Here is a 16,674-nt window from a genome sequence, read left to right on the forward strand (position 1 = left end):
AAATTAGCTGGGCATGGTGGCACGTGCCTGTAGTCCCAGCTACTTGGGAGGCTGAGGCGGGAGGATTGCTTGGGCCCAGGCGGTCGAGGCTGCGGTGAGCCATGATGGTGCCACTGCACTCCAGCCTGGATGACAAAGAGAGACTCTGTATCACAAAAAGAAAAAAAGAAAAGGAAAATCCACATGTTGTGCCTTGGAATAACTGGAATTCAAAGCTAGTTCAGCAAATGGCAGTGTGAGCAAAGGGTCTAGTCAAGTTGACTTTGGCTTTAAAAGCAGACAGAGAAGTTTGGTGAAAGGGTGATGTGGAGGTGACTGAGTCAAAGGCTGGAGTGTGGAAAAGAAGTGCATTCCAGAGGTATGATGGAGAGAAAAGCAAAGCTACCCTCTCTTCTACAAGAGGACAGTCAGAACAAACGCAACACAGTCTCACATCCAGGGGAAATGTGATTGCAATGGCTTCAGAAAGACCCAGACACCCAGAAGTGCCGGCACCAGGTGACAGAGGGAGGGGAACCCATCCAGAGGACACCTTCTCCCTGTGGCAGAACTAGCAAAAACAAATAGGGCAAAACAGAAAGGGGACCTGGTGTGTGTGGGTTCAGAGCACGACTTCCCCAAGCCTCCTGCAGGGGGTTAACTGGAAGTCCTACCCAGATTTTGCAAGAAGCTTTGTCATGCAAATATTCTCTAGGCCATCAGTTCAGGTACTCATCTCAAATGCCCTCCCTTCTTCCTGGGTCATTTCTTCCTTTCCAGGGAGCAGGTCACAAGGGCAGGCGTGGGAGATGTGATTGAGCTGTGCTGGGAAATGCCTCGGCCCCACCCCACTCCTACTACCCCCTGTGAGGAGGAGGCGCAGGCGGGCACTGCCCTTGGAACACTAAAGCTTTGTTTCCTGGAGGTTCTGAAATCAGCCTCCTCACGTACCTCACCCAACACCAAAGGTTCTGTCTCCACTTCCTCCTCCACCAAGGACTTTGGGGGCTAGAAGGAGAATGGGGGAGAGCGGCAGAAAGGATGGGTTAAGCCCCACATGTCTGTTCAGGCCTGTTCAAGCCCAGTGAGGTATATGTAGGTTCAGAACTGGTCACACTTCCCCATCTTACAGATGAGAAAATTGGCTTAGAGAAACTGAAGAATTCGACCCGGGTCAGATGGTGGGTAGACGCCGAACAGGCTTTGAACTCCGGTAATTCCAAGGGCACAAGCTGTGTATTTCTCCTGTAACATCACCTGTCTCCTTGCCAGCCGGGCTGGAGAGATGGCTCTCTGTTGAAGAAATCTCAGGTAGAAAGAAAGAGGAAACTCAGATTCAAGTTCAGGGTCAGCCCTTAATTACAGTGTGGGTTTCCTGTGGGAAAATGAGGGGTTGGCCCCATGTACAAGTCTCCGATGAGGTCATACGCCGTAAGTCTTTTCCATGGGCTCTGTAGAAAAACACAGCTGATGAAAAAAAATAACAAACCATCACATTGTTATTCATTTATTCATTCACTCATTCAATGAAATACTTATTGAGAGGCTTCTAGGTGTCAGGCCCAGGGCAGGGAAAAATAATAAGGATCTGATCCTTCAGCCTAGAAGTGAAAGGCACATTCTTAGGAAGTCTATTCAACTCTTCATTTTACAGAGGTATAAAGTGAAGCCCAGAGAGGGAAAGCAACTCACCCAAGGTCACACAGCGAGGTCGCAGCAACCACCAAGACGTAGGGTAGCCTGCCTGACAGTGGGCCTGTCAGCAGCCCAGGCTATCCGAAGAAGGTAGGACATGTCATTCAGTTCAATCTAATAGACCTGTTCTAAATCAACTAAGCCAGGAAGCCAAAACCTGCTTACGGGGCCCCACTGCAGGTCTCCTTGGGAAGATGAATCAGTCACTGATCTTTTGACAGAAATCAGTCACCCTGCAGGAGATGTCCTACAGAGATGACGAGTCCAATTTGTTGCTGAAGCCCTCACTTTAGTGAGCCCAGGTCCTAAGCCCAGCATTAAAGAGAACATGCCTCCCTCCACACTAAGTCCCTGTCAATATTCATCCAGCATCTAAAGTTCTGGCGCCAGAAGCTGCACCTCCACAGATCTTCAAGCTAATCTGTCCTAGCCCAGGTGAGATTTTTGCATCCAAAGAAAATAAGACTTTAGACGGATTACCCAGGAATAGGACCCGATATCCCAGGGACTAACCCTCTTGCCCTGCAGATTGCTGCCTGACCCCTCCACCTGGCTGACATGTCCCTGGGTAGACAGCTCTTCTGGTAAAGAAGCATAGAAGATTCCGGGAAGCAGGAAATATCAGGGTCATGGCAGGTGCTAGAAGAGTCGCCTTCTGTCCTTGAAAGCTGAGGTTAAGCCACATCTGATGACCTCAGAGGACATGGCAGGTGAGCATGGGACCGTAGCATGGCAGAAACCCAGGACCGTAGCGTGGCAGAAACCCAGCCACCTGCCAGGGCGAGGCCTGCACCCCCGGGGAACCACTGTAAACATCTGACCCTCAGCATCACGCAACTTACCAGAGACCAGGCTTCAACACAAGCCTTCATTTTCTCATTAATAAATCCAGTGGTTTCCCTTGGAGAGACTGCTGCTAGCCACTAAACAAACCAAAAAGAAAACTCTCTGGAAAGGCAAATAGGTTTTCAGGCCAATTCTGATGCATCTCAGCAAAGAAGTGGTCTTCGATGCCTCTAAAGCTTTTTGTCTTGGACAACCAGCGGTGGAGCTCCAGAACTCGGGCCTCCACACCTGACTAAGAGATTTTGTCTCTAAAGAGCCACAGGCTGGAAAGCACAGGCCGTTTTGTTTCTCCCAGCACCAGCAGGCTCTGAGGAAGATGGAGTCTGCATGAGATTTAGAAAGGTTGAGTAAAAAGACACAGGGAGAGGCCGGGCGGGGTGGCTCACCCCTGTAATCCCAGTACCTTGGGAGGCTGAGGCAGGTGGATCACTTGAGGTCTGGAGTTCAAAACCAGCCTGGCCAACATGGTGAAACCCTGTCTCTACTAAAAATACAAAAACTAGCCAGGTGGGATGGCGGGCCCCTGTAATCCCAGCTACCCAGGAGACTGAGGCAGGAGAATCACTTGAGCCCGGGAGGCTGAGGTTGCAGTGAGCTGGGATCACGCCACTGCACTCCAGCCTGGGTGACAGTAAGACTCCATCTCAAAAACAAACAAACAAAAATGACACAGAGAGGGAGAAAAGGAGGCAGAAAAGGCCATTTCTGCTTCTCATATGTACCAATGAGGCAGTCACTTCTGCCTGGGACACCCTCCTGTGCCCAGGAGCTTTGCATGTCTGGCTCACTCCTACCACTCAGTTCTCTGCCCAGTGTCACCTCCCTAGAAGAGCCTTCTCCCACCATGCTCCTGTGCCCAGGAGCTTTGCATGTCTGGCTCACTCCTACCACTCAGTTCTCTGCCCAGTGTCACCTCCCTAGAAGAGCCTTCTCCCACCATGCTGTAAAAGGTGCCTCCCACTTCCCTGTCACCTTCTAACACAGTGCCCTGTGAACTGGGGTAGAGGAGAAACAAGAGAAGAGCCCCGCACTGAGTATCGGAAGAGATCTCCGCTGAAGACAGTAAAAAACCCCCACTGAAAAGGGGAAGAACCTCCTCTGACCATGGGAAGAGCTCCCCAGGGACCATAGTAAGAGCCCCCCACTGACTACGTGAAGAGCCTCCCTCTGACCATGGGAAGAGGCCCCCACTGAATATAGGAAGAGCCCCCCAGTGACTATGGGAAGAGCCCCCCACTGACTTTGGGAAGAGCCCCCCAGTGACTATGGGAAGAGCCCCCCGACTATGGGAAGAGTCCCCCAGTAAATATGGGAAGAGCCACACTTTGACTATGAGAAGAGCCCCCAACTGACTATGGGAAGAGTCCCCCATTGACTATGGGGAGAGCCCCCCACTGAATGGGAAGAGCCCATCCACTTAATATAAGAAGAACCCCCCCACTGACTATGGGAAGAGCCCCCCACTGACTATCGGGAGAGCCCCTCACTGACTACGGGAAGAGCCCCCCATTGACTTTGGGAAGAGCCCCCCACTGACCATGGGACGAGCCCCCCACTGACTATGGGAAGAACCTGCCCCTCCACCCCTGCCACCAAGTATGAGAAGAGATCTCTACTGAATAGGGGAAGAGGCCCCCAATGAGCACAGGAAAAGCCCCCAACAAAGTCATGCTCCTGGCCACTTTCCCCGCCTTGTCCTCAGAACAAGCCACTGACTGGTGGGCAAGAGCCACGGGCCCAGGTTTCTGGATTCAGCTGCTAATTCATCTGAAGTCTGTAAGGACTGGACACTGAGACTCAGAAGTAGTCCTGCTCTACAGATCCTAACTTGGCCTCAGAAGACTGTCCCTAGAGCTAGACTGAAAGGGGGAACCAAGAGCGCAGACAAGCCCACCTGATCCCAGGTGAGTCAGGTCCTCCAGCCTAGCTCTGATCATCAAAAATCACACATGGGAGCTGCACCTGCCTGACTGCTGTGCCCATGTCTCTGTTGGCTTAAAATCAGGCAGAGACCTCCTTAGACCCTTTCTATGTGTTTGTTTATTTTGATCTCTCCTCCATTGGAATGTAACCACCAGAGTCTCTGCTTTTGCTCACCTCCGTATCCTTAGTCCCTAGAAGGGTCCCCAGCAGCTAGTGGGTGAGTATCAGATATATATTGCTAGAGAAAACAGATCATCATTATTCAGGGTCTACTATATGCTAGGCATGAGATGGATGTCTCCACCTGATCCCCTTGACACCCTTTTAGGATGATGTGATTAAGCCCATCTTGCAGTTGAGGAAACTGGGATTCAGAGACAGACAGTGAGCTTTCTAGCATGATATTAATGAGGAGCATCATGCCAGGCCCTGAAGTGCAGGGCGCTCTCATTCCATGGTTTTACCACTCGAAATCACACTGGAAGTTCAACACTACCAACAGCAATCATTTCAAATGAAAAGAACAACTTTTAAATTACTTTGACAAGTTGACTTTCAACCTACCTGTTTTCAAAAAGTATTTGAGTCAAGAAGAAACAGAATATCTAAACAGACCCATAACAACTAAAAAGAGACTGAAGTTGTTAAAACAAAACAAAACCACATGAAAGGGAGCCTAGGACCAGATGGCTTCATGGATGAATGCTACGAAACATTTAAAGAGGAATTAACTCTAATCCCTTACAAGCTCTTCCAAAAAAATAAAAGAGGAGGGACAACTTCCCAATTCATTCTATGAGGCCAGTATTATTACCTTGATACTAAAACAAGACAAAGATACCACAAGAAAAGAAAAATGCAGACCAATATTCCTTATGAGTAGATGCAAAAATCCTCAACCAAATATTGTCAAACTAAATCTAGTACCATATAAAAACAGCAGACACCATGACCAAGTAAAATTTATCTCAGGAATGCAAAGATGGTTTAATGTAGAAAAATCAATGTGACACACCATATTAATTGAACAAAGGACAAAAATCACATGATCATCTCCATTGACACAGAAAACACATTTGGCAAAATTCAACACCTTTTCATTATAAAACACGCAACAAACTAGAAATAGAAGGGGATTTCCTCAACTTGACATAGGGCATCTATGAAAAACTTACAATTAACATCATTCTTAATGGTGAAAGGCTGAATGGTTTCTTGTCAGGAATAAGACAAGCATGTCCACTCTTACCACTTTTATTCAACATTGTAGTGGAGGTTCTAGCCAGAGCAATTAGGCACAAACATTAAATAAAGTCATCCAGACTGGGGGGGGGGAAAGGAAGCAAAACTATCTCTATTTGAAGATGATATGATAACAATAAATGTTGGTGAGCACATGGAGAAATTGGAACCCTCATCCTCTGCTGGTGGAAATGTAAAATGCTGCAGCCACTTTGGAAAACAGTCTGGTGATCCTCAGATGATTAAATATAGAGTTACCATGTGACCCAGCAATTTCATTTCTAGGTATATAGTCAAGAGAACTGAAAACATATGTCCATACCAAACTTGTACACACATATTCATAGCAGCATTAATCATAATAGCCAAAAAGTAGAAATGACTCAAATGTTCATTAACAGATGAATGAATAAATTGATATATCCATAAAATGGAATATTATTCAGCCATGAAAAAGAATGAAATACTAATACATGCCGCAGCATAGATGCACCTTGAAGCCAGACACAAAAACCACTAACTGTATGATTCCATTTATGTGAAATGTCCAGAACAGGCACATCTCTAAAGACAGAAAGAGATCAATGGTTGCCAGGGGCTGGGGGATGCGAGGAATGAGAAATGGCTGCTTATGGTTATGGGGTGTCTTTTGGGGGTGCTGAAAATATTCTGGAATTAGATAGTGGTGATCAATGTATGACTTTTCTGAGTTGTATATTTTAAAGGGTGAACTTCATGGAATGTGAATAATATCTCAATAAGCTGTTATTTAAGAAAATGAGGCCAGGCGCAGTGGCTCATGCCTGTAATTCCAGCACTTTGGGAGGCTGAGGCAGATGGATCACTTGAGGTCAGGAGTTCAAGACCAGCCTGGCAACATGGTGAAACCCTGTCTCTATTAAAAATACAAAAATTGGCCAGGCATGGTGGTACGCGCCTGTAGTCCCAGGTATTCGGGAGGCTGAGGCAGAAGAATTGCTTGAACCCGGGAGGCAGTGGTTGCAGTGAGCTGAGGTCATGCCACTGCACTGCAGCCTGGGAGACAGAGCGAGACTCCAACTTAAAAAAAAAAAAAAGAAAAAGAAAATGATAGGAGATGCCCTCAGCAAAAACACATCTCTATAAATTATAATCAAGACCAGTAACATATGATACAAGTAGAGACAAATAATTAAAGGGAGAAGGGAAAAGCAAGCCGCTCATGAGTAATGAGGAAAAACACTCTCTGAGTGATGGCCTAGTCTCATGCTGGCATTCCAACTGAACCTTGTGAATAAAGGCACATTTGAAAAACACTGTCATTTCAACGTTTCCCAATATAGCAATGCAATACTACCAATATCATCAAAAACAATTGGAATGTAATATTTAATGGCAAATGGTGAGATCTAGAAATTTTAATACAAGCCAAGGAAATAAGAAGGGATCGTCTGCTCTCCATTCTCGGCCATTTGAGTCACTCTGTTGAAGTGCATTTCTGTGTATACATTTGATTTCATGTTAATCACCACTGCATTTCTAGCTCACCATGTGGCTTTTGGCCAGGCATTCACAATTCACCTATAAAACGAAAGGGTGGGGCAACATTCTTTGCTGTTCTAAAATCTATGACTTGACTTGGTTCAACTGGAATATATGAAGCATGGAAATCTCTCTCTTTGTGTCCTTGAAGGGTTTACATTTCTTTTAATGGCCACACATTAGAAGCAAGAAATAATGGGCCACGTCATTATTAAATAGTATTTATTTCAAACCCAAACGTTACTTTTAATGGGGTACTAAACTAAAAAGCAGAAGTATGCAATAAGAACAGAGGAAATGTCATGTCCTCCAATCTTTGCTCAAATGTCCCCCCTCTCTTTTTTATTTTTTGAGACAGGGTCTTGCTCTGTTGCCAAGGCTGTGAAGTGCAGTGATGCTATCATAGCTCACCAGAGCCTCGATCTCCTGGTCTCAAGGGATCCTCCCACCTCAGTCTCCTAAGTGGTTGGTTCTATAGGCGTGCATCACCATGCCTGGCTAATTTTAACATTTTTTGTAGAGATGGGGGTCTCGCTATGTTGCCTAGGCTTGTCTTGAACTCCTGGCCTCAAGCAGTCCTCCCATTTCAACCTCCCAAAATACTGCTTGAGCCCCTGTGCCTGGCCAAATGTCTCTCCCCGCCCTTTTTTTTTTTTTTTTTTTTTTTTTTGAGATGGAGTCTCACTCTGTCTCCCAGGTTGTAGTGCAGTGGCGCGATCTCGGCTCACTGCAACTTCCACCTTCCGGGTTCAAGCGATTCTCCTGCCTCCCGAGTAGCTGAGACTACAGGAGCATGCCACCATGCCCAGCTAATCTTTGTATTTTAGTAGACACAGGGTTTCACCATGTTGGCCAGGATGGTCTCGATCTCTTGACCTCATGATCCAACCACCTTGGCCTCTCAAAGTGCTGGGATTACAGGTGTGAGCCACCATGCCCAGCCCCAAATGTCTCCTTTTTAAAGAGCTCTCAGCCTCCATTTTTAAAGAGCTCTCAGCCTCCATTTAAAATTGCAACCCAATGGCCATGCCTCTCTCCAGCACTGGAGATTGTCTCAACTCTGCTCTCCTTTTCTTTTTCTGTAGCACTTATCAACTTCCAGTAGATAATATAATTTACTAATTTAACACACCTATTATTTATCACCTGTAGGAGCAGATTTCTCTAATGTATCCTATGCACCCAGCATTGTACAGAAGAGAATTCTGAGCAGGAGAATTGGGCCTTTTCCAGTATACTGAGACTTCTTCCAAAAGTTAAGAAAATGTTTAGCTGGAAGATAGTCTGTATCAGTCTGTCCCATCTCAGTAGTTGCCGTGACTCTGCTTATCATGTCCATCAACAATCAGAAAATAATGCAGCCATCAACAATCAGAAAATAATGATCTGTTCCTACAGCAACACTGCAGTTACTCAGTTTATATATTTGTTTATTGAACTGAGAGCTTCTGTCTATTAAATTGTGAATATGTCAAATGGTGTTTGTTGAGCTGAAAGTCTCTTTATGCTGATAAGTTTGTTTCTAAAAAATAATTGCTGTTTTAGAATGCCTGTAATGCAAATTATTCCACCGGGTACCCGCTCCTCCTTTGAGATCAATACTTCCCACCTGATCCCACGTTCTGGCAGGAGCAGCTCTGTTGGTGCATGGCCTTCTTCCTCCCCTTGGCTACAGTTGACGGGTCCAAGGATGGGCATCTGACTTTAGCTGATCCAATCAGAGTCCTGCCTTGAGATTTGGCTAACTAGAACTGAATAAGGGAAACTTGCCCTCATTGAAAGCTGCAAGATGTAAAAGTCAAGGGTCAGTCAGCACTCATGTTTCCTCCTAAATGAAGAAAGCGGATCTGTAAAGAGATACAAGAAAGCTACATGCAGAGAAAACTCATTCCACACATGTTCTGAAGATGGACTATATTCTTTCCTGTTGATATTTCATTCTTTCTTTGTTGTTGTTGTTTTGACATAATCCTTCCAATAAATACCTTGGGATCCATGCTAGTCCCACTTGGGGATCTACTCCTTGCAGCTCCCAATCCATGCATTAAGAGGTTATGATAAAGACAATCACAGCTGGCTAGGCATGATGGGCCATGCCTGTAATCCCAGCCCTCTGGGAGGCCGAGGCAGGTGGATCACCTGAGGTCAGCCTGGCCAACACACTGAAACCCTGTCTCTACTAAAAATACAAAAATTAATTGGGCATGGTGGCAGGTGCCTGTAATCCCAGCTACTCGGGAGGCTGAGGCGGGATAATCACTTGAACCCAGGAGGCAGAGGTTGCAGCGAGCTGAGATCACACCATTGCACTCCAGCCTGGCCGACAAGTGTGAAACTCGGTCTCAAGAAACAAAACACAAAGACAGTCACAGCAACTATTGAGACATGGTGTGCATGCCTGTATTTTAAAACAGACTGATACTTACAGACTATCTTCCAGCTAAACATTTTCTTAAGATTTGGAAGAAGTCTCAATAAATTGGAACAAGTCTCAATTCTCTTGCTCAGAATTCTCTGCTGCTCAGATGATGATGGTTCCATTGGAGGTAGCTCACTAGGGCAAAGAATCTGCTTCTGTCATGGCCAGAGGAAAGAAGGTGGAAGCTGCTCAAAAAGGGGAGCTTCAGTTGGAGCAACTCACCTTGGCACTAAAAGAAAGATGTGGGCCGGGCACGGTGGCTCACGCCTGTAATCCCAGCACTTTGGGAGGCTGAGGCGGGAGGATCATGAGGTCAGGAGATCGAGACCATCCTGGCTAACACGGTGAAACCCCATCTCTACTAAAAATATAAAAAATTAGCCGGGCATGGTGGGCGCCTGTAGTCCCAGCTACTTGGGAGGCTGAGGCAGGAGAATGGCGTGAACCCGGGAGGCGGAGCTTGCAGTGAGCCGAGATCGTGCCACTGTACTTCAGCTTGGGTGATAGAGTGAGAAAAAAAAAAAGAAAGATGTGAAGTCACTTGGGGAAGTCAGAAGCCAACAAAGGAAGACACAGAAAAATCCAGAAATGTTAAAGAGAATGAGATCAACAACTGCTACATTAATAATCAGAATGATAGAAGAAACCTAGAAAATTTGCAGACTGCTTCAGTTTATGAAACTTTTCTCAATTATAATATTTATTTGTCCATTCCATTGTGATAAGGCCTCTGTTTGATCAGAAATACCATGTGTGAAAGAAGAGAAAAAGGATTTGTTCTGTGTGTCTTTTTTTTTTTTTTTTTTTTTTTTTTTTTTTTTTTTTTTTTTTGAGACAGAGTCTGACTCTGTTGCCCAGGCTGGAGTGCAGTGGTGCAACTCGGCTCACTGCAACCTCCACCTCTCGGTTGAAGCAATTATCCTATCTCAGCCTCCTGAGTAGCTGGGACTACAGGCATGCACCACCTCATCCAGCTAATTTTTGTATTTTTAGTAGAGCCGAGGTTTCACCATGTTGGCCAGGCTGGTCTCGAACTCCTGACCTCAAGTGATCTGCCTGTCTTGGCCTCCCAAAGTGCTGGGATTACAGGCGTGAGCCACCGTGCCCGGCCCTGTGTGACTTTTGACTACGGTTTTTGGATGAATCAGGGTCCTAACAGGATACAAACAGCACAACCAATTTGGGGGACTGAAAAGAGTTTCAGACAGATATGTGTTATGGGATGGGCAGGGTTCAAGGAAGCCAACAAGGGAGAGTACAGGTTCATGGGGCCAGCAATGGTGGGAAGGCATGCCCCCACCCTCTGAGGTCAGACGGGGCAAGGGGAGCAGAATGTTTCCAGAATCCAGAGACAGCAGCTGCAGAGAAAGAACAGCCTGCCAGAAACTGAGGCTACTTTCCTTCCACCCACTAATCTCCTGCCATTCACTCCACTTGCTGAACTCAGCTGGAATCCAGTGGCCAAGGGAGCTTGCTGCTGCAATCCGTACAGGGCAGCTCTTGGGGCACTGATTAGGGGTGACATGGAGACAAGACCGGGATGGACAACGGAAGGAGATCCAGCTCACGTTTGAAGGATGTTTCCACCCTCGTGCCAGCATTAGAGGGAGATGCTGGGGAGAGACAGTGCCCCTGACATCCCCCCCAGCTCTAGACCTCTGTTGCCACTTGGCTTTGGGACATCTGTCCCTTGGTACCTCTCAGATTTAGCACATCCAAACCAGACCACTGAGCTTGCTACTCAGTTCTGAGCCATCCTTGGACCTCCTGATGATGTGTCATGCTATTTTTCTAGATTTCTCTTCCCAGTCACCCAGGCTTAAAGCCTCAGGGCTACCTCCATGGTGCCCTCTTTGACATGCGGTCAGTTGCTACCCCCTCCCTCCACATTCCTGTGCTCCTCCATCTCACCCATCCTGTCTTTTCTCATTTTCTTCCAACTAGACTGGTGGCATCTACTTCTAACTGTCATCACTAATCTCTTCCCCTTTAAATGTACCCTACACACCACAGCCTGATTAATCTGTCTAAAACACAGCATGGATGGTGACTCATCTACCCATGTCTTAACCAACCCAGCCCTTCCTTATTCGCCAAATATGCCCCATGCTCGCCTGCCTTCATTTCTTGGCTAAAACCTTTCCTTTGCCTGGAGGAGGGGCTGCCCTTTATCTTTTTCTCCTGAAGCCAAGCTTTCTTTTATGCTCCCAAAATATTTTCATCTTCCCTCCTCCCCTCTCTCTAGATATTCTGCTTGTACCTTTCTTACGGCACATATTCCAGCTTACCTATGTTACTGTCATTCGGGACATGAGTTCTTTCTTATTTTCCTTACCCCATTGCAAATTCGAGAGCCAGGGTCATGCCCTATTCATTTCCGTAGTTGCCCCTGAGACCTGGCCAAACAGCTGGCACATAGTAGGTGCTAAATCCCCACGCAGTGAATGAACGGCTGTGGCTATCACTTAGGATATTTTCCAAAGACCATATGTACAATATATTTCTTGGCCTGCCTCTCTTGTCTACATAATGATATAAATCAAGGGAGGCCCTAACGAGTCCCATGTTGATTGTGGGGTATATGACTAATCCCGTAATATACTTGGACTGCTTTATGAAAGCACTTTTCAAACAGCTTTATAGCATATCTAGGCCACAAGGTTGGGAATAGATACCTAGAGATTTATTGGATCATTAAATGAACTAGGGAACAATAGGCATTGTGTTAATTTACATACACAGTGAGAGAGATCCAGGATACTTAAACCATCCCCATGTTAAAAATCAGCCCTCAGGCCCCATGTAATCTGCAACTCGCCCAAAAGTACCCCCACGAGGTACACAGGAGCCTCTCCTCAGGCTCATGGAAACAGTAACACAAGTCTTAAAGTCTTAAGTCCACCACAAAGATCTGATCGGTGTGGGCGGGGGAGGATGGGGGGTGGGAAGAAGAGAGGAATTGTCAAAAGTGCAGTGATTTAGTGTCTGTCTCTTTCTTCCCTTCTCCCTCCCTCCCTCCCCTCCCATCACCCTGCCTCCTGCACAAGGAACTATTGAGAAGGCACAGAACAAACGCTCCCTTATGCGGCTCCCACAGCGTCTCTCGGTTTGTCGGAGACAGCTGCCCGAAGCACGCTATGGTTACTCATTACCCGGGTTCCCAGGCAGGAAAAGGAGCAAACTTAATAGACCCGAACTAACCCTGAGCTCAAATACTCCAGCCATAAATAAATAAATAAGTCAGGTGTACCAGGGGAAGCGGAGAGGGAATGGCTGGGGAGGGGTCGGCAGTGTAAGTGGACTGAGTTGCAGGGGAGGGAAACACAACCCAAGAGTTTCTGAAAGGGGAGGGGAAGGATGGAGGGAGGGAGGAAAACTCCTCTCTCCCTTTGGAGGAAGGACAGAGGGTGTTTGTGTTGCTTACTTTTCCCTGCCTGCAGAGTGGACGAAAGGCTCTCAGTTGGCCATCTGGGGACCTTGCGGAAAATTAGAACTTTGAGGGGAAAGGAAAGAAAGTCCTGTTTCTCCAGTGTGAGATGTGGCTGGGGTTTTGCTTTCCTCTTAACTCACAGAGTAAATGGCTTAGTTCACGGCCATGGAAATGCCCATTGAACAGATGGGAAGGGCAGGAATGGAGAGAGAAGCAAAGGGACTGAGGGGCAGAGTGACTGTTGGCAGGAAGCTACTCATGCCCCAAAACTTGAGTCGTCTCTATGAGTGCTCCTCAACTCACACACTTTTGCACCACCCCCTACTCTAGAAACACTGGGCAACGTCTGGAGAGGTTTTTCATTGTCACAACTGGGAAGCCAGAGTGGTACTGGCATTTAGTTGGTGAAGGCCAGGATGCTACTCACCACGCTACAAGGCACAGGACAAAGCCCTGTAACAAAGAATGATCCAGGCCGGGTATGGTGGCTCACGCCTGTAATCCCAGCACTTTGGGAGGCCGAGGTGGGTGGATCACCTGAGGTCAGGAGTTCAAGACCAGCCTGGCCAACATGGTGAAACCCCATCTCTACTAAAATTACAAAATCAGCTGGGCTTGGGGGCAGGTGCCTGTAATCCCAGCTACGTGGGAGGCAGAGACAGGAGAATCACTTGAACGCGGGAGGCGGAGGTTGCAGTGAGCTGAAATCGAGCCATTGCACTCCAGCCTGGGCAACAGAGCAAGACTCTGTCATCATCATCATCATCATCATCATCATCATCATCATAAATGATCCAGCCTCAAATGTCACCGTGCTGAGACTGAGAAATCCTGCTCAAGATGTAAGTCTCAGAACCCAGCCTCCATCCCAGGCTGCCTCTAATTCTGCATATGGCATCTGTCAGTCCATAACAGGTCCATAAATTCACTCCTTCTTCCAGGGTGAAAAATTGAGAAAAATCATAGAACAGCACATGCAATGATGCATTGATGATCTCCTTCCCGCTAACCCTGTGGCCAAGAACACAAAGCAAACACGACCCCAACAGAGAAGGCAGGGGAGGAGCACACCAGTCAAACCAGCATTCCCTAGTCCCCGTCTGATCATTGAACAGACTTGAGGGGGCGCAGCACCTTTTACCTGGTCTTAGAATTTCGGCCAGCCTTGGCATGTTGGGGGCTTGGGAAGCTGCATTTTGCGTTTTGTTTTATGGCTTACTCTGGACCTCAATTTAATCAAGTCAGTGAGAGTAGGGACAGTCCCCAGTCACCACCTCAGGACCATGGCAAAATTTAATGAGCTTTTTCAGGAATTTAAAGTACTCACAGAAGGGCCTTCTGCCAAAATGAAGCATGGCCCAATGAGTGTAGCCCAGCGCAGTGAGGGTGGACAACTTCAAGGCCATTGTTTTTCGGGGGGCTGTGGCAGCTAAGAGTTGCTGGGCCCCGCACAACCCTCAAAGTACTCCCAGGAATGCCACTGGTCTTTCCACAGCTGTCCAGGGGTAGAGAATCCACTGAGGGTCAATGACTCTGTTACAGTCATGCCAGTACCTTAAAGGTTTGTGGTGGGGGGTGCTGTGGAGGAGTTGGGGAGGGATTATATCTGTAGTGTGTGCACGTATGTGATGTGCATGTGCATGTATGTAATGTGTGTGTGGATGTGTGTGATGTGCAATGTTTGTGCATATGTGTGTGCTTGTACCTGTATGTGATGTGTATGCATGGCATGTATGCATATATATAATCTGTGTTTATGTGTGTGCCTGTGTGTGTGTGTGTATGGCACACCAACTGATCAATGCCAGAACAAGAAGACCAAGGAAGATCCAGAGATAAGACTGTCCTACCTCTGATTGATGGGCATCTTTGAAGAGGTAGGCTAGCATCTAGAGGTTTCAAGAGGAAGCTCTGCAATTTCAATGCTACTCTCTACTACTTCTCTGCTACTTCGGAGCTACGTTACCTTGGGCAAGATGTGTAACTTCTGGAGGACCCAGTTTTTTCATCTCTGTAGAGGGGCAATAAAAGGACCTACCTGTGGGTTTCAGGAATTAGTGAATTCATGGAAAGCACCTAGCACTGGGCACAGAGCAAGCACTCAGATGTTGGCTGTTCCAATTATCACTGCTTTGGGAGATAGTTCTTCCTGGAGTCTAACCTAAGGCTTCCTGCCTCCTTTCCTGCCTCCGGGGGACTCCATGCCCCTGATCGCCATCTCTGTGTGAGACAGTCCTCTTGACTTTAGCTGCTTCTCTTTGGGAATGTCAGACGTCAACACTCCAGCTGTCCCCGGTTCATGAAGCCCAGCCAGGAAGGAACCGGGGGAGCAGATCACCAACTCTCAGCCTCACACGTGCCTCGGGGACCCCAAATCCTTCTCTGGTGGCCCGGCAGACTGAAAAAATCTGGCTGGGGTTTTCCTCGCTTCTGCCTGCAGCCAATGCCCGCCGAGGCTTTCCCTCCTAATTCCCCAGATGCCTGACGGCGTTATTGCCACAATAAAGCAATGACAGTCCCCTATCAGCTCTCAATCAGCCTAGCCTGCCCTTCGCAACCGGTTTGTCAGACCGCCCCTCCCTTCCTCGTTGTTAGCTCTCTGCTTGCTTATCTGCTGCTGGAGACAGAAGTCTCTGGTTTAATTGTGGCAAATTAATGATTGAACTCCACAGCCAGCTCCTCCCCAAGCGCACGACAATCCCTCCCATTCAAGGCGCCAAGAAGGAACTCACTGTCATCGCCGAGACCAGAGTCAGCGGGTGAAGGCAGCGACCAGTTCTGGAACCACATTCAGTCCCACACCCAAGCAGCTGAGCAAAGCTCTTCCTCCTCCATGAGGTCTCTCCCAGCCCTTCCGTTCATGACGCCTGGGTGAGACAGGTCCGTGTAGCAACACGGCTGCACTGAAGCTTCCTTTGTAGATCGATCGATGGTGCTGTGCCACATAACTCACCAGCTTACTTCGCCTGGGCATGTGAGCACCTGTGTCCGATGAGAGCAGATACATAATCAGTGTTGAGTTAATGAAGAAGCACAGATGAGTCCCCTCTCCCAACTCAATCAATTGTATTGTATAATGGTGGCTGTGTATTTAATAACATGTAACTCACAGGCACGGTTTCAAGCACTTCCTCCTAATAACTCTACGAGGTAGGTACTGTTGCCATCAACACCTATTTTACAGACGAGGCAACTGAGGCACTGAGAGGTGAAGTTGCATGTGTAAGACTCCAGTGAGTGGGAAACTAGGATTCAGATTCAGCGTCCACACACCTAAGCATCACAGGACACCCCACCCATGAGGATGCTGCCCTTATATAAAATGGTAAAGTGAAAACCTGGAATCTACCACTCAACTGAAGATCTAGAAGATGAATCCATGCCTCTCTCTGACTTTCTTTTTGTTTTTTTTTGAGACGGAGTCTTGCTCAGTCACCCAGGCTGGAGTGCAGTAGCACCATCTTGGCTCACTGCAAGCTCCGCCTCCCGGGTTCAAGCAATTCTCCTGCCTCAGCCTCCCGAGTAGCTGAGACTACAGGCGCGTGCCACCGTGCCTGGCTTTTTTATTTTTTAGTAGAGATGGGCCAGGCTGGTCTCAAACTCCTGACCTCAGTGCTGG

The 16,674-nt window shown here is 47.4% G+C and overlaps 1 long non-coding RNA gene across 1 annotated transcript in view; it reads right to left on the minus strand.

Moving 5' to 3' along the window:
- LOC105469089 (uncharacterized) overlaps positions 1–16,674 on the minus strand; it is a 41,407-nt gene that overhangs the window by 3,410 nt on the left and 21,323 nt on the right. Inside the window, exon 2 of the long non-coding RNA XR_011615984.1 lies at positions 15,788–16,037. This is a non-coding gene — a long non-coding RNA (uncharacterized lncRNA). The remainder of the gene's footprint in view (positions 1–15,787; positions 16,038–16,674) is intronic.

The sequence above is a fragment of the Macaca nemestrina genome, chromosome 17 (genome assembly GCF_043159975.1).
Source record: "Macaca nemestrina isolate mMacNem1 chromosome 17, mMacNem.hap1, whole genome shotgun sequence".
NCBI classification, from domain to species: domain Eukaryota; kingdom Metazoa; phylum Chordata; class Mammalia; order Primates; family Cercopithecidae; genus Macaca; species Macaca nemestrina.